Source organism: Euprymna scolopes, chromosome 46 (assembly GCF_053919585.1).
Source record: "Euprymna scolopes isolate OS-2025 chromosome 46, ASM5391958v1, whole genome shotgun sequence".
Taxonomy (NCBI): domain Eukaryota; kingdom Metazoa; phylum Mollusca; class Cephalopoda; order Sepiida; family Sepiolidae; genus Euprymna; species Euprymna scolopes.
In genome coordinates this window covers 102365298-102390756 of record NC_136527.1, presented here as the reverse complement: position 1 = coordinate 102390756, position 25459 = coordinate 102365298, and the positions used below count along the sequence as shown (strand labels likewise).

Below are 25459 nucleotides of genomic sequence, written 5' to 3'. Positions count from 1 at the left end.
TGATTTAAAGGAATAAATTATAAGATGGTCAACATCATGAATTTTGGAATATAACATTTTGTCATTTATTCTATATATTGCTCTGTAATCACATTGCCCTTCTTAAATAAGGATTGATATATATTATAAGAAAATATATTTCTACAGAAATATATATATATATATATATATATATATATATATATAAATAAAATGAACTCATTTTTTCCCGTCGGATTTTGACATTAATAGGATTAAAAATCAAGATATTTCATGCAAATATAATATGCACAAACGGCAGAACAATATCTGAGGTGTGTTATAGGCTTATTATTTCTCAAATTCCTCGATAATCTTGGATTTCTATACTTTTTCTGCTGAGAAGTCACGGCCAAAATCGGTTAAGATCAATGGAAGTGGTAAAATATTTTCTCTCTAATAAATTCCTCCTCCCCCTGCCACCACTTAACACCGTTTGGGGATCGTTCACAAGGAACAGTTAAGAGAACACCGGTTTGGCTTCGTAGTTCTTTCATGTGAAGTTATTTAAAATCACTAAACTAAGCTGCAGTGCTCTGTGGCGTAGTGGTTAGCGTGCTGGACAATTCACATTATATTTTCACGTTCGCGCCGACCTACCGTAGTCGTTTTTTTTTTTTTCCTAAACAACTGGAATGGCCTTTTCTTGGTGGCCGAACTGTTAACGTTGCAGATGTTTTTTTTTGTTTTTTTTCACACTTTATTTTCCTACTTTTACTCATGACTCCGGGTTTGATCCTTCCTACTTACCTACCATAACATTTTTTAAAACTCCCCCCCCCCCCGTCCCGGAAACAAACACTCGGGCAACGCCGGGTACCCCCGCTAGTATATATATAAAGAGTGTCCCAATAAAATGTATACACTCTTAAAATTATCTCAACTTGCTACATGAATATGCTATGTCACGTTCCCAAGGAACAAAGAATGGCACTTCTAACAGTATGGAGCACTTCCCAATGACGTAAAAGCATATCTCCATAGTCACCTAATTAATAATTAATTCTGTATAGATTCGGTAATCGTTTCATCCTCGTTACGTTTCAAAGAGATTAATTCTGTATATAGGGATATTATTTTCGGTTTCCCTTTTGATTAATAATGTTCTCGTAATATGTTCAATGCTTTCCTCCCATCATCCAATGCGTCTCTTATAATCAGAGACAGACTTCTATCGTTTAAACATTCAATCAGTTCTGCAAAAACAGTCGCGTTTTTTTGGTAAGGGGAACAGGAGGTAAAAGAAAAATGATAAAAAGATTTCACATGAATGGATAGTCCGATGAAGGGTGAAAAATCAAAGAATGGTAAAACCCAAAACAGTCGAATTAAAAATTTCCAATCCAATGGGTAAGTTCCTCCTATTTCCCTTACCTCACCCTTTTTTTTTAACAAAGTAAGATCTGTGAATTACTTGTAGTTTCATTAAATACTTTTTCATGCAAAATCCGATCCCGCATTTTGCTAATTCCTGCCCTCTGATGAGGAGGAGAGTATTTCTTCGAAACTCTGCGGATTAAGGACTATCCACTTATCTTGTGCTTTCTTTTTAAAATTAAATACGTTTTTAACTCTTTTTCAAGATGTCTTTTAACATGTTTTATTAATCATTTGTTTATATATATATATATATATATATATATATATATATATATATATATATATATATATATATATATATATATATATACATATATACATATATATATATATATATATATACATATATACATATATATATATATATATACATATATACATATATACATATATATATATACATACATATACATATATATATACATATATATATATACATATACATATATATATACATATATACATATATATATATACATATATATATATACATATATATATATATATATACATATATATATATACATATATATATATACATATATATATATATATATACATATATATATACATACATATATATATACATACATATATATACATACATATGTATATATATACATACATACATACATATGTATATATATACATACATACATATATACATACATACATACATATGTATATATATACATACATACATATATATATACATACATACATATATATATACATACATACATATATATATATACATACATACATATATATACATATATATATGCATGTTCGATTATGAAAACCGATAGTAATGAAGCTTAAATAATAATTTATTGGTATATGAACATTACCAAATTTTAATGAATTAAAATTTTGGTTAAAATAATACTAATAAGGTATATATATATATATATATATATATATATATATATATATATATATATATACGGATCGTTAATATTTGATTGCAAAACAAAAACATTAATTAAAATGTAATGACTATAATTCAGATTCAAAAACAAAAAAAAAAAAAATGAAAAAAAATATATGAAAAACAAGTGCGACATGTATAGTAACGCAGTTTCTATCACAGACACACAATCATTATTATAATAACATATGCGTGGGCTTGCAAAAGGAGAAAAAGTAAAAGAGAGAAAGATTTGGGGGGGGGGACGCAGGTTTGGCAGTTGTTACCCAAAATATTGGACAAAAGTTGAAAGGAAATATTTCCATTTAATATTTATGTTTAACTTTTGAACGGTTTGATTGATATTTGGTTGCAAATAAAAAAAATTTTTTTTTTTAAAAAGACATTACAACAGATTGAAATATTTCAAATTCACAAATATATATATAAAAAAAAAATTATATAAAAAAAACAATTTTGACGTGTATATTAATACAGTTTCTGACACAGACACACAATCATTATTATAATAACATATGTCGGTTTATACTTGTTTACAAAAGAACTGGTCAAATACAGGATATTTTTGTACATTGGCAGAGGTGTGCATTCTCTAAGCGATGTAGTTAAATATTCATAGCGAATTCACTTCGAAAGTGTACACATTTTTGAAAGTAATTACTTTTCTTACCTGGAGAAGACTTTGAGATTTTGTTTTTGTTTCAAAGATGAACACTTACCTGAAAATAAGAATAAAAATTTTTATTAAACATATTTACAAAGAATAACCAAGAATAAAAATTTTTATTAAACATATTTACAAAGAATAACAAAAAATAACATTTTATTATACAATATATAACAAAGTGAAACTAGTTTATAACAGCTTTTGTCTCATAAATCAATATTGAATTCTAGCTGGTCAATTTCTTTTCTTGGACGTTGTTCAATGTTATTAACAACAATAAAATTTAATGTGAAACCTTTTTGAAAATACTTTACCCGTCTAGGTAAATCGTTAAAATGCAGACATTTTTCAATAATATTTATTATTAGACATATTCACAGTTCCTGATCTGAAATGGAACACGTACATCAAGTCTGTTGCCAAGGTCGCTGGAAAGATGGTGGGATCCTTCTACCGCTCCAGAAGATATCTCACTACTGATGCAATTCTCTATCTATATAAAAGCCAAGTACGTCCAAGGATGGAATACTGTTGCCATATCTGGGAAGGAGCTGCTAAAAACAGCCTATCATGCCTTGACAGAGTACAAAATAGACTTCGTGGCTTAGTGGGGGATGCCCTTTTCTCTACCCTGCAACCCCTCTCCCACAGAAGAGACGTTGCGAGCCTATCCTTGTTTTATCGTTATTTTCATGGCAGGTGCTCGTCTGAACTCCAATCCCTGGTCCCCCCTCGCCAATCTTTCATGAAAAACACCCGTCTAGCTGAATCCACTGTGAAAAATTTCCCCCACTCTATATCTGTGCCTAAATCAAAACGCGGATTCCATGAACAAAGCTTCTTTCTTAGAACTGCATGCCTGTGGAACTCTGTTCCGTTTGGATGTCTTCAAGTCTAATGTTAACAAATTCCTAATGAACCGCCCCCTTAAGTAAACACTCCATCAAATCTCCACACTAACGTAATGTACTTGCAATAACCCTTATCCCCGAGTGGCTTCCGGGCCTTGATAAGTGGTGATCACTGTGTAAAAAAAAAAAAAAAAAAAAAAGAACCGTATGACCCTGTCCAAGCCCTGGCTTCTTTCTTTAGGCCATGACAGAGGTCGTACTCAGACAGTCATAAAATTCTTGGCAACCTTCACAGATTGCCGAGCTTTATAAAAACTCAAAGTCCACAACTAAGCAGTTCAAAGTGAAAGCTTATCAGCGTCTAGTGCCTCACGTAACAACTTTACAAAAGATCAGATGGGCTCTCAATTGTTTTGAAGGCATTTATATGTTATATAGAAGAGTAGATGGATTCTCAGTTAGTTTGTCGGTGTGTCTCTGCTGTATAAAAGAATGAATGGGCTCTCCACGTGGTGGCAGGATGTTCCTTGCTATAACATGCAAAGCAAAATCACAATGGACGACAAGTAATTTAAGTTAGATAAATATATTATTATATTTGGGGAACTTTGAAGAAAATTTACAAAAAGGAAAAAAAAAAAAACTAGTAACATTCGAACTCATGTGCAAAACAATGCTATGACATTTTATTATACAGGTGTAGATAATTGGAAAATTTATTGTAAAATGTTGCTAACTAGCCATTTTCTATTATTTAACGTCGTTCAATGTTGTTAACATTAAAATTGAACTTGATTTCTTTCCAACAATATTTTTATCATCATAGAGATGTTTACAATTTTAGTGAGAATAATTATTTTTGCCTGATACGTAAGTATATATATATATATATATATATATATATATATATATACATACATATATGAAAATGGGATTTTCTCCTGCGTCTTTATATGTATTAACATCGAAGGTTGTTTAACATCAATTTAATAATAAGAACAGGTCTGCATTCTACAAAAAACAACGATTCACCCTTTAGACACTTTTTTTTTTTTTACATAGGCATCACCACATTATCAAGGCCCAGAGGCCACTCAAGGATAAGGGTTAAAGAGTGTACAATAGAAATTGGACAACATAGTAATCATTAGTAATGAAAATTTGGTAAATTTGATAACTTATATGGAACGGCTCATCAAGAACTTATTTACTTTAGACTTGAACACAACCATATTGTAGTCAGCCGGAAAGCGGAAGACAATTCCACAGGCGTGCAGTTCTAAGAAAGAAGCTTTGTTCATGGAATCTACGTTTAGGTTTAGGCACAGATAAAGAGTGGGGGGAATTATTGATAGTGTTTACAGCTAGACGAGTGTTTCTTGTGAAAGTTTGGCGAGGGGGGACCATAGATTGAAGCTCAGTTGAACACTTTTCATGAAAATAACGATACATCAGAGACAAACTCGCAACATCTCTTCTGTGAGATAGAGGTTGCAAGGAGGAGAAAAGGACATCTCCTACGAGGCTACGAATTTGACCGTGAATAAAATAAAATCAAACCACAAAAAATAATAAAATCAGACCACAAAAATAAATAAATAAAATCAGACTATAATATATATAACACGGAAATTACATAATTTCGTATGTAATTTCCGTGTTATATATTTATGCTATTGCTCTGTTTACCACATATATATATATATATATATATATATATATATATATATATATATATATATATATATTACACACAAAATAAAACAAAACACACAAAAAAAAAAAAAAAAAAAAAAGAAATTCTAACACGACGACTTCAGCATTGTTTAAGACTAATTTTCTTCCGGCCTCTAAACTTGTTTAGTTGGAATGTTTTTTGAATTAAATGACATTTTTTTTTTACCTTGCGTTTAACAACTTCCGTTCAACATTATAATTAACGATGATTAGTTCTTTAAATGTCTTTCTAGTCTTACAGAGAAAAAAAAGAGATTCTTTAATTCAGTTAAGATATATAGACACGCATATATCAATTAAGATATATAGACACACACATGCGTGCGCATCAATTAAGATATATAGACACACACAAATTAAGATATATACAGACACGCACACACATCAATTAAGATATATACAGACACGCACACACATCAATTAAGATATATACAGACACGCACTCACATCAATTAAGATATATACACACGCACACACATCAATTAAGATATATACACACGCACACACATCAATTAAGATATATACACACGCGCACACATCAATTAAGATATATACACACGCGCACACATCAATTAAGATATATACACACGCACACACATCAATTAAGATATATACACACGCACACACATCAATTAAGATATATACACACGCACACACATCAATTAAGATATATACACACGCACACACATCAATTAAGATATATACACACGCACTCACATCAATTAAGATATATACACACGCACACACATCAATTAAGATATATACACACGCACACACATCAATTAAGATATATACACACGCACTCACATCAATTAAGATATATACACACGCACACACATCAATTAAGATATATACACACGCGCACACATCAATTAAGATATATACACACGCGCACACATCAATTAAGATATATACACACGCGCACACATCAATTAAGATATATACACACGCACACACATCAATTAAGATATATACACACGCACACACATCAATTAAGATATATACACACGCACACACATCAATTAAGATATATACATACGCACACACATCAATTAAAATATATACACACGCACACACATCAATTAAAATATATACACACGCACACACATCAATTAAGATATATACACACGCGCACACATCAATTAAGATATATACACACGCGCACACATCAATTAAGATACATACAGACACGCACACATACATTAAGATATATAGACACACATTTTTATAAAATCAGCAGTAGCTTCTGTACAATATATTGGTGATTGATGCATGTAAGCTTTCTTCTGGTGCACTACGATGGGTCCCCAACCAGAGTAAGCAATCATTCGATTTGACTGACAAATGGCGATTTTGACCAAAGTAAACACCTTATACAGCCTAACATCACAAGCACATTTGAGAAGTTTTATTACCACACAAGCCAAATGGCCCAACATATATATATATTTTACATGGTAGCCACCACTTATCAAGGCCCGGAAGCTACTCGGGGATAAGGGTTATTGCATGTACGGTAATCAATGGGACAATATCGTAGTAATCGTTAGTAATGGAGATCTGATAAAGTGTCTTACTTAAGGTGGCGGGTTATCAGGAATTTGTTTATGTTGGACTTGAAGACATCCAAGTTGTAGTCAGGTGGGAAACAGGCAAACGGAACAGAGTTCCACAGGCGTGCAGTTCTAAGAAAGAAGCTTTGTTCATGGAATCTACGTTTGGATTTAGGCACAGATAAAGAGGGGGGGAATTATTGACAGTGGTTTCAGTTAGACGAGTGTTTTTCGTGAAAGATTGGCGAGGGGGGACCAGAGATTGGAGCTCAGACGAGCACTTGCCATGGAAATAACGATAAAACAAAGACAGGCTCGCAACGTCTCTTCTGTGGGAGAGAGGTTGCAAGGAAGAGAAAAGGGCATCCCCCACTAAGCCACGAAGTCTATTTTGTACTCTGTCAAGGCAGGATAGGCGGTTTTTAGCAGCTTCTACCCAGATGTGGCAGCAGTACTCCATCCTTGGACGTACTTGGCTTTTATACAGATAGAGAATTGCATCAGCAGTGAGATATCTTCTAGAGCGGTAGAAGGATCCTACTATTTTTTCAGCGACCCTGGCAACAGACTTGAATATATATATATATATGTATATGTATATATATATATATATATATATATATATATATATATATATATATATATATATATGAAGGTTATAAGGCTTTGTGAAGCATGAAAAACGATGTTACTTTTTGTATTTAATATTTTTATTGTTATCTTTTCTATTTCAAGCGCTCTTAGTCACAAAAAAGTATCGAAATGAAAAAGAAAAAAAAAAAAAAAACGTTGAAAGAATTGGAGATTTGTAGCGTGGACAGCGTTCATTCCTAGCAATCATGTTCGAAAAATTTCATGTGAATTATTTTAGTCGTTTGTGGAAGAAGATTGTGTTTTTAATATTTTTTTTTAATGTTGCAAAGTAAAAGCGTTTAATTCAAACGGCAAAAATGAGACGCAATTGATTTCAATATGTATAATGGAATAGAAATGAAATCGTTAAACGGTAAAAATAATGTAATTATTAGTTATGAATAATAATAATAATAATAATAATAATAATAATAATAAAACTACTGAAGAGGGCAGAATTAGAGACAATGTCGGCTTTTTTAATGGTGAGTAAATTCCGTCTCTCCCTCATTAAAGATGGGACGAACATAGATAAATAAATAAATAAATTAATAATAATAATAACATCAATAAAATTAATATTAGTTAATAATTAAATGAGAATACAAATAGTCTCGGCCCTATACTCGATATAAAATCAGCAGTAGGTTCTTTAATATGACAGGGGCGCGTTCGGAATGAATGTTTCTGTTTAAAGCACAATTGCGCCATGATACTTGACTTTTGCATTTTAAACTTTCAGGCCATTATCCCCGCACAAGCAGATTGGAGCTCAGACAGCACTTGCCATGGAAATAACGGCAAAGAAAAAAAAAGATGAAGAGGTTGAGAAAAAATGTAACTGTTTGTGAGTGATACTGTATACATCTGGGATATGAGGGTGATGAATGTCTAGGGTTTTTGAAGGTCAGGGGGTAGGGAGGGGAAAATGACAAGACAGATGGTTTTATACTCTGATGGAATGCCAAGGAGTATGCGTAAGTATGTGGAAGAGACCGGGGAGTGGGAAGGAGGGTGTTGTGGTTGGTATGAATAAAGGATGGTTTAGGGGCTCTCAGAATGAAGGAAGGTTTGGGGTTCTCCTAGTAAACTAAAACGAACACACACGCACACACACGCAGCAGGAGCACGATGACTCAGGATTGTTTGATGGAAAATTAAGAGGAAGGAGTAGCAAATAAAAAAAATGGAAAATAATGATCACAAGCAGTTCAGTCTGGCTTTGCTCGGGCCCTATGTATCGTTCAATACTTTATGTGCATGCATATATATATATATATATATATATATATATATAGTCTTGGAAATTTTTAACCTTTAAAACTATACAAAAAAAATTATTTTTTATGATTCGTTAGAAAACCATTTAGTCAGTAAGTCATCCTTGACCATTACTCCTGATCTTAAATGGAACACGTACATCAAATCTGTTGCCAAGGCCGCTGGAAAAATGGTGGGATCTTTCTATCGATCCAGTAGATATCTCACTGCTGATGCTATTCTCTATCTATATAAGAGCCAGGTACGTCCAAGGATGGAATACTGTTGCCACATCTGGGCAGGAGCTGCTAGAAAGGACTTGTCCTGCCTTGATAGAGTTCAAAATAGACTCCGTAGCCTCGTAGGAGATGTCCTTTTCTCTTCCTTGCAACCTCTATCTCACAGAAGAGATGTTGCGAGTTTGTCTCTGTTGTATCGTTATTTTCATGGAAAGTGTTCGACTGAGCTTCAATCTATGGTCCCCCCTCGCCAAACTTTCACAAGAAACACTCGTCTAGCTGTAAACACTATCAATAATTCCCCCCACTCTTTATCTGTGCCTAAACCTAAACGTAGATTCCATGAACAAAGCTTCTTTCTTAGAACTGCACGCCTGTGGAATTGTCTTCCGTTTTCCTGCTTTCCAGCTGACTACAATATGGATGTGTTCAAGTCTAACGTAAATAAGTTCTTGATGAGCCGTTCCATATAAGTTATCAAATTTAACAAATTTTCATTACTAATGATTACTATATTGTCCAATTTCTACTGTACACTATTTAACCCTTATCCTTGAGTGGCCTCTGGGCCTTGATAATGTGGTGATGCCTATGTAAAAAAAAAAAAAATCACTGCATCAACTTGCTCTCTCGAATTCACTATATTCACCATTAATAATTTACTTTTTAAGGGATCATCAGTTGTTTATCATGAAACACTGTTTCGGGGGTTTAAAAATAATATATATATATATATATATATATATATATATATATATTAAAAAGTTTGATTCATGTTCAGGTAACCTACATCTAAAATTTCAAGTTTAGACCAAAAATTGGCGGAGGAGATTGGTAAAGTTTGCAAAGGTCAACTCTTTCAACTTTGACCTCTTGGCAGCCAAAATTTTGCCCAAAAACCGATTAAAAAGCTTGCTGCATATCTGAATACCCTTTATGTAAAATTTCAAGTGTTTAGACCCAAAATTGGCAGAAGAGTTTGGTAGAGTCTGCAAAAGTCAACTTTTTCAACTTTGACCCCTTGCCAGCCAAATTTTCGCCCCAAAGCTTGCTGCATGTCTGAATACCCTTTATGTAAAATTTCAAATGTTTAGACCCAAAATTGGCTGAATAGTTTGCTAGAGACCACAAAGGTCAAATCTTTTGAACTTTGACCCCCTTGGCAGCGAAATTCTCGGCCAAAAACCGATTAAAAAGCTTGCCCTATGTCTGAATACACTTTATGTAAAATTTCAAATGTTTCGACCAAAAATTGGCTGAGTAATTTGGTAGAGACCGCAGAGGTCAATCTTTTTAACCTACACCCAACATTTATTGTTTTGGGCTCAAATCAAATTATAAAGTTTGATCCATGTCTAAGTAACCTACATCTAAAATTTCAAGTGTTTAGATCCAAAATTGGCAGCCAAATTTCTGGCCAAAAACCGATTAAAAAGATTTTTCCAACTCCCAATACCCCTTATGTCAAATCTCGAGTCTTTTGACAGAGTTATTTGTTAGGGAAATGTACACACACACACGCAGACATTTTAACTTATATATATATATATATATATACAAGCATGGGTGCCCGGCGTTGCCCGAGTGCTTGATACTAGCATGGGTTCCCTGCGTGCTTGGAGGTGTATGTCGAGCAAAAAAATAAAAAGTGGTAGGAGGAAGGCAGGTTCAAACCTGTACCGCAAGGGAGGAAAAGAACGGGAAAAAAAACCTGACGTCTTTGCTGTTACGACCACCGCCAAACCAGAAGCGACGTAGGTTTTAATTAAGGCTAGACAATCGAAAGGAGAGGATGACTTTCGAAAATATCGGCGAAAAAAGCGACCCCCCCCCTATAGAAAAGTGCCTAGTTGAAGGTGAAGAAATCAATGTTTTTAGCCAATTTTTAGACATTTGTCGTATGAACGGTCAAACTTCAAAACGAAACTGATCTTGTGAAAATTCGTCGCCTCTGTCGGAAGTTTTAGGCAGACATGCAAACATACATACATTTATATATTGGTAGCTCAAATTTTCGACCCAAACCGATTAAAAAGCTTGCCCTATCTCTGAATACCCTTTACGTAAAATTTCAAATGTCTAGACCAGAAATTGTCTGAATAATTTGGTAGAGACTGCAGAAGTAACATTTTTTTAAACTTTGACTCCTATTATGAGCCCTTAAATTTTATTGTTTTGGGCTCAAATCAAGTTATTAAGTTAGAACCATGTTTAAGGAATCTATATCTAAAATTTCAAGTGTTTAGACACAAAATTGGCGGAGGAGTTTGGTAGAGTTCTCAAAGGTCAAATCGTTGAACTTTGACCCCTTGACAGCCAAATTTCTGGCCAAAAACCTATTAAAAAGATTTTCCCAAATCTCAATACTCTGTATATCAAATTTCTAGTCTGTAGACTGTACATTGACAGAGTTATTGTGTAGGAAAATGTAGACACACAGACAATTTCACTTTTATATATAGATCTATCTATCTATAAAAGTGGAAGTGTCTGTCTATCTGTGTGTCTGTGCGTGTACATTTCCCTACACAATAACTCTGTCAATTTTAAGTCTACAGACTCGAAATTTGATATACAGGGTACTGAGATTTGGGAAAATCGATGTGATCGGTTTTTGGCCAGTAATTTCGCTCTTAAGGGGTCAAAGTTCAACGATTTGACCTTTGAGAACGCTACCAAAATCCTCTGACATTTTTCGGTCTAAACACTTGAAATTTTAGATATAGGTTCATTGGACATGGATCTAACTTAATACCTTAATTTGAGTCCAATACAATAAATTTTAAGGGGTCATAATAGGAGTCAAAGTTTAAAAAATTGATCACTTTTTCTTTTTTTTTTTTGCTCAGCATACATCTCCAAATACCCGGGCAACGCCGGGCGCCCATGCTAGTATATCTATATATATAAAGATACAGACACATATACATCAATTATAGAGGGACGTGAAGAGTGTGGGGGGGTGCTAGGCATGCTCCAGCACTTTTTACTCCCGTTTTAAAAGTGCTCTTTTCAGAAGAATGTATTATTATAGGCCTGTGCCCCCACCGAGACTGTTCCTTACTATAGTTTCGCCGTTTGTTTTCACTTGAGCACCTGTTTTGAAAAAGTTCTCGATACGTCAATATATATATATATATATATATATATATATATATATGCACACATTATAAATGACTAGCGGGACCTGTGGAAATTCCACAGCAGACTCTTTCACATGTAATATATTGATGTTGGCATTCTGTGGATGTTTGGCATCAATGGAGACGCCCTGATATTATTGTAGCTCTTTTGTTAAAACTGAAAAAGTATTTATTTAAGCTAGCAGGGACGCCTGGCATAGCCTGGTCGTAAAGTATGCCAGACGTTGACGATGTAAAATATATTCAAATATGATCTTTTAATACTTGCAGATTTTGCATATATATATATATATGTCAATTTTCTATCGATTTTTATATATTATAAAGTTGTGATTTCAAAAAATTTAAAAAAATACATATCCATATGAATAAAATAAAATACGCATCAAGTGTGCTTGAAACCAAATCCCAACGTAATATTACGTTGTGATTTGGCTTTCAAGCGTAATATTACATTGTGATTTGGCTTTCAAGCGTAATATTACGCTGTGATTTGGCTTTCAAGCGTAATATTACGTCGTGATTTGGCTTTCAAGCGTAATATTACGTTGTGATTTGGCTTTCAAGCGTAATATTACGTTGTGATTTGGTTTCAAGCATAATATTACGTTGTGATTTGGCTTTCAAGCGTAATATTACGCTGTGATTTGGCTTTCAAGCGTAATATTACGCTGTGATTTGGCTTTCAAGCGTAATATTACGTTGTGATTTGGTTTCAAGCATAATATTACGTTGTGATTTGGCTTTCAAGCGTAATATTACGCTGTGATTTGGCTTTCAAGCGTAATATTACGCTGTGATTTGGCTTTCAAGCGTAATATTACGTTGTGATTTGGTTTCAAGCATAATATTACGTTGTGATTTGGCTTTCAAGCGTAATATTACGTTGTGATTTGGCTTTCAAGCGTAATATTACGTTGTGATTTGGCTTTCAAGCGCACTTGATGCTTATTTTATTTTATTCAAATTAAAACAACGTTTCTATATGAACTCTCGTTCTTGACGTTATTCTCGCGTTACCTACGCACAGTTCAAACATTTCAAAATACAACCGCCAGATACAATGCGCGGCTCTATACAAACAGACTTCTCTCTCCACATTTACAACACGGCCAGGAAGGAGAAAAGGAAAGAGAAAAAAAACAAAACACACTGAAGATGGAGTATATATTGACGTTATTCTCGCGTTACATACGCACAGTTCAAACATTTCAAAATACAACCGCTAGAAACAATGCGCGGCTCTTTACAAACAGACTTCTTTCTCAAACGTACCAACATGGCAAGGAAGAAGAAAAGGAAAAAAAGAAACAACGCACTGAAGATGGAGTATACCTCTGAAATATTTATGTTATAAATTTCAAACAAGTAAAATATTTGTTTATTTTCATAATATTACATTGTGATTTGGCTTTCAAGCGCACTTGATGCGTATTTTATTTTATTCAAATTAAAGCAACGTTTCTATTGAACTCTCATCCTTGATATATCCATATGATTTGGGTGCATCAGCTTGAATCGAAAAAAAAGAATATATAACGAAACCGAAACTTATGAAGAATTCTTGGCAAAATCATTTATTACAAGAACTGGAATGACATAACAGTTGGACAACGCCAGGCACACCTGCTAGTCTTCTATATATATAAAAGCGAAAATGTGTATGTATGTATGTATGTGGGTGTTTGTGTGTCCGGTAAAAACTTTCACAAAAATTCACAAACTCAGTATCATATTTAAGCTGCATCCTTCGCCCGAAAAATATCGAAAAATTGGCCAAAAACGTTAATTTTTTCACCCCGAAAGCGACAATTTTCTACAGGGGGGGGGGGGCAACAAAAACCATCCTCTCATGACGACGACCGGTTCTACGCATGCATCAGATAACGTCATGATCTGATTTAGTTTAAATAGTTGAAGAACTGACTAAATTTCATGTACGTGGTGTTAGCTCAGTTGGTTAGCGCGTTGGTTCATTATCTAAACGTTTCGGGTTGGAATCGTGGTGTGAGATGCCTTTTTATTTTTTAAATTTAAATATTGAACCAGTTTTATTTAAGACATTTTTCACATAACGTTCGTTTTTTTTACTTCGCTTATTCTTAGGTTTTCGTTAACACCCCCGACCGACCACACACACCCAAAAACACCCGGGTACCCACCGATTTTTTAAATTTTAATATTGAAACAGGCTTATTTAAGCCATTTTTCACATGTTTTTTTTGGGGGGGGGGGGTAACGTACGTTTTTCTGTTTTGTGAGATATCTTCTGGAGCGGTAGAAGGATCCCACCATCTTTCCAGCAGCCTTGGGAACAGACTTGATGTACGTGTTTCATTTCAGATCAGGAGTAAAGGACAAACCCAGAAGCTTGTCAAAACATGGGGCTTCTACTAGATGAGAGCCATCCATTTCAATTGATGCCAGATGGGGATCAGAGCGCTGATGATGTAAAGATAGGAGTTTGGTTTTAGATGCATTAAACACTTAAATATAATATTTTAATTCTTGCAGATTTCGTATATATTATTATAGCGTTAATGTTCTACCGATTTTTATATGTTATAAAGTTGCGATTTCAAAAATAAAAAAATATACCCATATGAATTGAGTGCATCAGTAGGAGTTCCTTCAGCTATAATCGAAAACAAAATTTATGAAAAATTCTTGATAAAATTATTTATAAAAAAACAAAGAAAAAGAAACTGGAGTTACATTAGCTATAATCGAAATTGAAACCAAAACTTCTGAAGTAAAATCATTAAAGGTAAAAACAAACTAAGCTTCTTTCTTAGAACTGCACGCCTGTGGAACTCTGTTCCGTCTGCCTGCTTCCCTCCTGACTACAACTTGGATGTCTTCAAGTCCAACATAAACAAATTCCTGATGAACCGCCCCCTTAAGTAGACACTCTAAAATATCCACACTAATGTACTGTACTTAAAATAACCCTTATCCATGAGTGGCTTCCGGGCCTTGATAAGTGGTGCCCACCTTGTAAAAAAAAATTTTTTTAAATCTCTAAATGTTTAACTATAAAGTTATTTTGCTCCAATTACTGTAAAAATACATCTTAAATGTGCATGTATTTTTTTCTTAAAGGTAAAAACAAACTTGTGAGGGTGTGATCTAGATATTTTATTTGTAGTTTAAATCAATAAATGTTTATTATGTTATTATTATTACAAGCAATGGAAGATGTTTTATAAAAACAAAATAAAACATAATTAAAGGAATCGTTTTGGGCATCGGAAAATAGGCTCAAATTTTCCTGATTCTGATACCCTCAAAAGCTCCGATTTTTTTTTTTTTTTTCTTTTTTTACAGTGATCACTACTTATCAAGCCACTCAGGGATAAGGGTTATTGCAAGTTAGTGTGGAGATTTGATGAAGTCTTTACTTAAGGGGGCGGTTCATTAGGAATTTGTTAACGTTGGACTTGAACACATCCAAGCTGTAGTCCGGTGGGAAGCAGGCAGACGGAACAGAGTTCCACAGGCGTGCAGTTCTAAGAAAGAAGCTTTGTTCATGGAATCCGCGTTTTGATTTAGGCACAGATAAAGAGTGGGGGAAATTTTTCAGTGGATTCAGCTAGACGGGTGATTTTCGTGAAAGATTGGCGAGGGGGGACCAGAGATTGGAGTTCAGACGAGCACCTGCCATGGAAATAACGATAAAACAAGGATAGGCTCGCAACGTCTCTTCTGTGGGAGAGAGGTTGCAGGGTAGAGAAAAGGGCATCTCCCACTAAGCCACGAAGTCTATTTTGTACTCTGTCAAGGCAGGATAGGCTGTTTTTAGCAGCTCCTGCCCAGATATGGCAGCAGTATTCCATCCTTGGAGATTTGATAAAGTGTCTTACTTAAGAGGGCGATTTATCAGGAATTTGTTTATGTTGGACTTGAAGACATCCAAGTTGTAGTCAGGTGGGAAACAGGCAAATGGAAGTTCCACAGGCGTGCACTTTTAAGAAAGAAACTTTGTTCATGTAATCTATATTTTGATTTAGACACAGATAAAGAGTGGGGAAAATTGCCGACAGTAGTTTCAGCTAGACGGGTTTTTTTTCCATGAAAGATTGGCGAGGGGGGGGGCAGAGATTGGAGAATACAATTTAGTGATAGTTTTTTCTGAAAAGGACATATTTAAAAAAAAAAAAAGAAAATCGATCTGCTGTCTTTGTATAAGCAAATAAAAAAAAAAAACTTAGTAAAGGTAGTCTTTCTTCACGATTGCCTATCATTTTCTATCCCAAAACTGCCTAAATGTTTTTATTTTTGGTTAAGAAAAAATAAAAAAAAAAGAGAGAGAGAAAGAAACAGAAAAAAACGAGAGAGAGAGAAAGAAACAGAAAAAAACGAGAGAGAGAGAAAGAAACAGAAAAAAACGAGAGAGAGAGAAAGAAACAGAAAAAAACGAGAGAGAGAGAAAGAAAAAGAAAAAAACGAGAGAGAGAGAAAGAAAAAGAAAAAAACGAGAGAGAGAGAAAGAAAAAGAAAAAAACGAGAGAGAGAGAAAGAAAAAGAAAAAAAAGAGAGAGAGAGAAAGAACAAGAAAAAAAAAAGAGAGAGAGAAAGAAAAAGAAAAAAAAAAGAGAGAGAAAGAAAAAAAAGAGAGAGAGAAAGAAAAAAAAGAGAGAGAGAAAGAAAAAAAAGAGAGAGAGAAAGAAAAAAAAAGAGAGAGAGAAAGAAAAAAAAAGAGAGAGAGAAAGAAAAAAAAGAGAGAGAGAAAGAAAAAAAAGAGAGAGAGAAAGAAAAAAAAAGAGAGAGAGAAAGAAAAAAAAGAGAGAGAAAGAAAAAAAAGAGAGAGAGAGAGAAAGAAAAAAAAGAGAGAGAGAAAGAAAAAAAAAGAGAGAGAGAAAGAAAAAAAAAGAGAGAGAGAAAGAAAAAAAAAGAGAAAAGAAAAAGAAAAAAAGAGAGAGAGAGAGAAAGAAAAAAAAAGAGAGAGAGAAAGAAAAAAAAAGAGAGAAAGAAAGAAAAAGAAAAAGAGAGAGAGAGAAAGAAAAAAGAGAGAGAGAGAGAAAGAAAAAAAAGAGAGAGAGAGAAAGAAAAAGAAAAAAAAAAGCATTACTTTCAGCGCCATTGCAAGCATTCTAACGGATCAACCACAAAATTACGTAGTTGTCTTTACCATAATTAGATCAAGTGGTTTGCATTTTTTTTTGGTTGTTTGTTTTTTTTATTATAAACGTACTGAAAATGTGGGTTGACTTCTCTCCAATTTATAAAAAGAGCAAATTATCTTGGTATTAAGCATAATAATTATGGTAATGTCTTGTCCCGCCCCGGTATATTGTATCACAAAATTCTATTGCAACGGGTTTTTATGCCTTAACGTTGATATTTTACGGCTTTTCAAAAACACTCCGATCGGCATTGTCTCTAAATATTTCCCATGACTTCTAGAGGAGCAGTGGCGCCAGATGACTTGATGGGAACACGCATTGCTATGAAATCACGTGCGCAAGAACTACAAGGTGCCTTCAATAAGTTTCCAGACTTTTTTTCGTACAGGCATTTGAAATTTGTCATAGACTCTTGAAAATTCACTATGTAGTTGCTATACATCTTATGAGATGACTGATTTTTATGATTTCACGTTCAAATGAACAGCTACAGCAGGAATTGGAATACACCCTACTAAAGCCCGATTGTCACGGCTGGTAAATTTAAAAAAAATTGCAATCTGGACGTGAGGACACTTTAAAAGAACGATATGCAATAAAATTCTGTTTTAAACTTGGAAAAAAAATGCCACAGAAACGTATGGAGTGCTTTAGACTGCTTTTGGACCATCTTGGATAAATCGAGCATCAGTTTTTGAGTGGCATAAGAGATTCAAGGAAGGCAGGGAGTTCGTGAGGGATAATGAGTGGTGTGGGAAGAGTAAAGAACTCAGAACACCAGAATTGATTGGCCAAATAAAGAATTTCATGAATAAAGATCGCATAGAGACAATAAGCGAACAATTTGATGTCAGTGTGGGAACTGTACACACAATTATTCGCAAGAAGCTGAAGAAAATTTGTACACAACTCCATCCTTGTTGCACACTATTTGACCAACATGGGCATCACACCCTTCGTATAATTTAGACCTTGCTCCCTGTGACCTTTGCTTATTCCCTAAGCTCAAGGACGGCCCTGTCGGTGGGGCATTAGAATACGCCGACTGTCCCCCTGCAGAGGGTAAAAATCCCTCAATGGGGGTCCTGGATATGACCTTAAACTATATCCAGTGGTGAGGCCCCAGCTTGTGGGCTTTGGGGAGTGTGCAGCCACCCTTTAATTACCATTGCTCCCAGGTCCACTCTGACCCGGAGTGGTAGTACCTGTTAGGGTCCCAACTATGGGTTAAATAGAAACCGACGTGAAAACAACAAATATATTCTATTAAAAAAATTTTTTCTTCAAAATCTTTGGATTCGGCATTAAATAACCCGAAAAGGGTTGATATGCCGTAAAACGAAAACAACCGACCAAACCTAAGCCCAAGGAAATTCTTCAAATCTGTCGTTATGAGACAATTGAGGAGATGATAGAGGCTGTGACGAGGGTCATTGACACGCTCACACAAGAGGATTTCCATGGGGTTTTCCAACAAGTTGTTGGTACGGTACAACAAGTGCATTGCAGCCGGAGGAGATTACTTCGAAGGAGACTAGAGTTTCATGTGTGTACTATCAATAAAAGTCCTCATACGAGCAAAGTTTGGAAACTTATTTAAGGCACTCTGTACTTCTAAATTTAGTTGAATTTTATATACAAAAATTTCTCTTCACATAAAATACATTTTTAGTGTGCTACTTTGTTTCGTCAACAGTTAGAATGAGACTAAGTGTGGTTCGGGGTGTTTTTAAATATAGACAATGAATTTGGAATTCCCTTCCTGCTGCCTGCTTCCCTGGCTGTACTGATATGCAGAAGTTTAAATGTAACATAAACAAATATCTTGTTAATCTTTTCTAGACATGGCCCCAAATAGTAGCCCTTTACGTCCAAGTGGCGATATGCTTTGTAAGGGATGAACATGAGTTTAAAAAAAATAAAAAATAATCCCACGGTTAATGTGTGCGTGTGCGTGTGTGTGTGGTAATTATGCCCCAAACAGAAGCTGGTCACGTGAGTAACCGAAGATGGCCGGCGACAAGAGGAGGCGAAAACTGTACAAGAAATCAACAACGTTATCGTCTGAATTGATATAATAGTTAAAATTTTCGTTAATGGGTTGGGAGATTAGGGTTCATTCGTTTGTAAAGTCACACCAAAGATTAAAAAAAAAAAAAACATGGTGCTGGATACCGCTTCAACAGCTAAGTGTGGTTCGGGGTGTTTTTAAATATAGACAATGAATACCACGGTTCATTTTTTTTTTTTTTTGTATATATATGTATGCGTGTGGTATTTATGCCCCAAACAAAAGCTGGTCACGTTTTTTTATTTTTTTATTTACACGGTGGTCACCATTTATCAAGGTCCGGAAGCCACTCAGGGATAAGAGTTATTGCAAGTACAGTACGTTAGTGTGGAGATTTGATGAAGTGTTTACTTAAGGGGGCGGTTCATTAGGAATTTGTTAACGTTGGACTTGAAGACATCCAAGTTGTAATCAGGTGGGAAGCAGGCAGATGGAACAGAGTTCCACAGGCGTGCAGTTCTAAGAACGAAGCTTTGTTCATGGAATCTACGTTTTGATTTACGTGAGTAACAAAAGACGGCCGACGAAAATTGCACAATATATTAAAGGACTTTACATTCAACAAGGTTTCATTATTGTCTCATCTATATATATAAAAGCGAAAATGTATGTATGTATGTATGTGTGTTCGCTTTTTCTGTATGTCTACAAAAGGCTTTTTTCAGAGAAGCGGTCGCTCGCTTCACAACTTTTAAAAACTTTTTATATCACATATAAATCGTAATATCTCACAGTTAACAACGAAGCTCGCCTGTCTATTTAATTTGCTTGATTTCGGGAAGATAAATATTCAACATTTGTCACTCGCAGCATGTGGGTTAGTCTTTTTCCTATAACATCTTCGGAGGAAAAAAAAGCGTTCAGCAGTAAATGAAGGTACTATCCCGCAGTCAAACTTGACCTCATTAACTCATTAAAACGGGCACCAACTAAATCCAAGTAATTAAATAAATTCAAACGTGTTTCCGTTAGCATCTCGCGGTGGGGCAATGGTTAACGTCACACTTTTTTTTTTTTTTTCACACTTTTACAACTTTGCCTCAACGGTTCGGGTTCGATCCTCATACTTACTTCTTTTTTTTTAACCCCCCACCCCCACGAGTTTCCCCACACACCTACAAACACCCGGGCAACGCCAAGTACCCCTCACTAGTCTATATATATAAAAGCGAAAATGTGTGTTTGTGTGTATTTATGTGTGTGTGTTTGTATGTCTCGCAAAAACTTTCCACACGGTCACGGATTTTCGTCAGATCGGTATCATTTTAAACTTCCAACCTTCGCCCGACAAATATCGAAAAATTGGCCAAAAACGTTAATTTCTTCACCCTGAAATCAGCAGTTTTCTACAGGGGTGGGGTCAGAAAAAACCATCCTCTCAGGACGAATTCGCTTCTACGCATGCGTCATACGACGTCGTAACCTGATTTACTTTAAATATTTGAAAAAGCGACAATTCCATCAACGTCATCTTAGCTCAGTTGCTTAGAGCGTGGCCTCATTATCTAAAAGTTTTGAGTTTGAATCGTGGTGTGAGATGTCTTTTTTTTTTTTGATTTTTTAAATTTTAATATTGAAGAATGGTTATTTAAGCCATTTTTCACGTAATGTTCATTTTTCTGTTTCGCGTTAGCCTTAAGTTAGTTTTTTTTTTTACTTGGCTTATTCTTAGGTTTTCATGAACACCCACCACCCCCGCCCAACCACACACACCCAAAAACACCTGGGCAACGCCGGGTACCCCCTGCTAGTCTATATATATATATATAAAAGCAAAAATGTGTGTGTGTGTATATGCATGTGTGTGCACTTTTTGTGTATGTCTGCAAAATGCTTTTTTTGTCGGACTTCTCGGTCGGCTCAACCCTTCTGATGACAAATATCAGGAAATTGGCTAAAAACATTAATTCCTTCACCCTCAACCAGTTTCTACAAGGAGGGTCATTTTTTTTGCATCACAAAGTCTTTGTATTGGTTGGAATGACTTTACTAATTTCAGCGTCCTGACCTTCCGGTCGCGTCATGGAGCAGGTTTTCTTTCACTTTCTTTTCCACCTTTGTGTCACGGGTTCGAGCCTGCCTGCCTACTATGGCTTTTTTTTTTTTTGCTAAACACACACCTCCAAACATCCGGGTAATGCTTGGCACCCAGGCTAGTTTGACATAATAGTTGAAATCTTCATTAATGGGTCAGGAGATTAGGGTTCAATCCTCTGTAGAGTCATTCCGCAATATTGCAGGAATAAACAAAAGTAAATAAATTCGACTCTTCTTTCTTTTTTAACGCAAGTCGTTTATTACCGTTTTTCTTTCTCCCCATCGCAACGTCAGCTTAAAATTTTCTCTCTGCCACATGTCCATCTCACCTGATATGTTTCTCTTTCTTCCGACCACACGCTAGCTACAGCCAGCCCATTCTCGCCTTCACTTTGCACGTCCATCTCCTTCAACGTCGACTTTTTTCCTTCACGACTACGTGGTGTCCTTTTTCCCTTTTTCTTCAGACACAAGCAAGAGCACACTTGCCAATTTGCATACGCATTCAAACGCTGCTCCTGCTGCTAATAATACAGTCGCTTGCCATCTAGCCTTTGATTGCTGCTGATATTTTCATACGTGAAAATATTTTTTTGGGGGGATGGTGCTAGATGCCGCTTCAAGAGTAAGTAGAGTAATTATGGGAAAGAAATATCCCTATATATTCCCTATATCTCTCTGAAATGAAAAAGGAGCCTTTGGATCGCCCTCAACTATGTTCAACCACTTCACTTTCTTCTTTTTTTATACTTATTTCACATTCCAATGCGATTACAGTTAGATGAGTATTTGCATTTTTTCTTTTTAAATGTCACGGCATAGTTGGACTTATGCAATCTCTACTGCACGCTTTAATTAAAAGGGATGGAATACTGTTGCCACATCTGGGCAGGAGCTGCTAAAAACAGCCTATCCTGCCTTGACAGAGTACAAAATAGACTTCGTGGCTTAGTGGGGGATGCCCTTTTCTCTACCCTGCAACCTCTCTCCCACAGAAGAGACGTTGCGAGCCTATCCTTGTTTTATCGTTATTTTCATGGCAGGTGCTCGTCTGAACTCCAATCTCTGGTCCCCCCTCGCCAATCTTTCACGAAAAACACCCGTCTAGCTGAATCCACTGCGAAAAACTTCCCCCACTCTATATCTGTGCCTAAATGAAAACGCGGATTCCATGAACAAAGCTTCTTTCATAGAACTGCACGCCTGTGGAACTCTGTTCCGTCTGGGTGCTTCCCACCGGACGACAACTTGGATGTCTTCAAGTCCAATGTTAACAAATTTCTAATGAACCGCCCTGACACTTCATCAGATCTCCACACTAACATAATGTACTTGCAATAACCCTTATCCCTGAGTGGCTTCCGGGCCTTGATAAGTGGTGATCACCGTGTAAAAAAAAAAAAAAAAGAAAAAAAAACCAGAAGGGACATTCGGTGTTGCTCGGTAATGAACAACTAACCTGCTTTCAGACCTAAACTATTTTACCATTTCTATAATTTTCAAGTTTTTAACTTCTTTATTTATGTTATTTATTTATTTACAGCATCCTCTTTTATTCTACTACTACTAGTTTATAGTTTTTTTTTGTTTTTTTTTTACAAGGAAGTCACCACTTATCAAGGCCCGAAAGCCACTCGGGGATAAGGGTTATCGCGTGTACAGTAATCAATAGGATAATATCGTAGTAATCGTAAGTAATGGAGATTTGATAAAGTGTCTTACTTAAAGGGAGGGGGTATCAGGAATTTGTTTATGTTGGACTTGAAGACATCAAAGTTGTAGTCAGGTGGAAAACAGGCAGACGGAACAGAATTCCACAGGCGTGCACTTCTAAGAAAAAAGCTTTGTTCATGGAATCTTCGTTTTGATTTAGGCACAGATAAAGAATGGGGAAAATTATTGACAGTGGTTTCAGCTAGACGGGTGTTTCTCGTGAAAGACCGGCGAAGGGGGGATTAGAGATTAGAGCTCAGATGAGCTCTTGCCATGAAAATACCGATAAAACAAAGACAGGCTCGCAACGTCTCTTCTGTGAGAGAGAGGCTGCAGGAAAGAGAAAAGGGCATCCCCCACTAAACCACAAAGTCTATTTTATACTCTGTCAGGGCAGGATAGGCTGTTTTTAGCAGCTCCTGCCCAGATGTAGCTTTCTATTCTAATAGTTTTTAACGTCGAACAGCTAGAATTTTGGAATTCTCTGCCTGCTACCCTAACTGTACTGATATGCAGAAATTTAAATGTAATGTCAACCACAATCTTTTCAATATTTTCTAGGCATGGTCCCAATTAGTAACCTCTTCTGTATAAGTGGCAATATGCCTTTTCAAACCAATAAAATAGGCCCAAGTTTGCCTACATTTGTATGCATAGTGTTATGGCAAGCCAGCTTTAGTTTTGCCGCTTTGGGGTGAATTTTGCTTAGGGTTTCTTTTTTTTTTTTTTTTTTTTTATTTGCTTTGTTTTTGTTAAAGTGTAATCAGACATAGGGCAAGCTTTTTAATCGGGTTTTAGCTGAAAATTTAGCTGCCAAGGGGTCAAAGTTCTAAAGATTTGACCTTTGCAATCTCTAGCAAACTACTCAGCCAATTTTGCATCTAAACATTTGAGATTTTAACATAAAGGATATTCAAACATGCAGCAAGCTTTTTAATCAGTTTTTTTGCTTGGTTTTCTCCCCTGGGGCCTTGTTTTTTTTTGGGGGGGGTGAACGTGAGGAAAACAAAACAAAAAAAACATCCCTAATCCGAAATGAACAGACCATAGCAGGCGTGAATATTTATTTAATTGGGTACATTTATAGATTGTCATAACATGAATTAGATGGCAAGAAGGGTTAAATCCTAATAACCAATCCTTTCATTGTTTCATCTTCTATGGCCAGACAGGTATAAAATGTATCTGAAGAGTGGAAAGTGATGTTATTGACTTCATCAGAATTCTGGTAATGTGACTATGATAGTGAAATGCTTTCAGAAAGTCAGCCTACGAAAAAAAAAAAAAAAAAAAAAAGAAAAGCCTGAACTGGCTGAGCTCAAAGAAAAACTTCAAACCAAACAAGAACTGAAAATGTTTCAAAATAACTGAATGACATGAAATGAACAGACCATAGCAGGCGTGAATATTTATTTAATTGGGTACATTTATAGATTGTCATAGCATGAATTAGATGGCTTCCAATTTATATCTCTAGGCCAAAGGGTTTCACACATCTGACCTCTGCCGACCGGAAGATGGTAATAGTTATTTTCACGCATTTATATCTCGTCTTAGAGTGCTTCGACATATATGACATGAGATGGATATATTTCTTTAGAGGTCAAATAGTGACCTTCAACATAGCATTTATTTGCTCAAAAAGGCACTATTCTCATATATATATATATATATATATATATATATATATATATATATTTTACATAGTCATCACCACTTATCAAGGCCCAGAAGCCACTCGAGGATAGGGGGGGGTTAAAAAGTGTACAGTAATCAATCAGACAATATAGTAATCGTTAATAATGGAAATTCAGTAAATTTGTTGACTTAACCGGAACGGCTCATCAAGAACTTATTTACGTTGGACTTGAAGGCAACCATATTGTATGTAGTCAGCTGGAAAGCAGGCAAACGGAAGACAGTTCTACAAGCGTGCAGTTCGAAGAAAGAAACTTTGTTCATGGAATCTATGTTTAGGTTTAGGCACAGATAAAGAGTGGGGGGAATTATTGATAGTGTTTTCAGCTAGACGAGTATTTCTTGTGAAAGTTTGTTTTGTATATATATCGTTTAAATACGGTAGTGTTTGAATATATGGTT

At 35.3% G+C, this 25459-nt stretch overlaps 1 protein-coding gene across 3 annotated transcripts in view; it reads right to left on the bottom strand.

The window, feature by feature from the left end:
- The window catches only part of LOC145271224 (NAD(+) hydrolase sarm1-like), a 266101-nt gene that overhangs the window by 145914 nt on the left and 94728 nt on the right, over positions 1-25459 (bottom strand). The window contains exon 2 of one of the 3 annotated variants that reach the window (XM_080126782.1): positions 3000-3048. The exons of the other annotated variants lie outside the window; for them this stretch is intronic. The gene's annotated coding sequence lies outside the window, so the exon portion shown is untranslated. The remainder of the gene's footprint in view (positions 1-2999; positions 3049-25459) is intronic. 3 annotated transcript variants of the gene reach the window in all.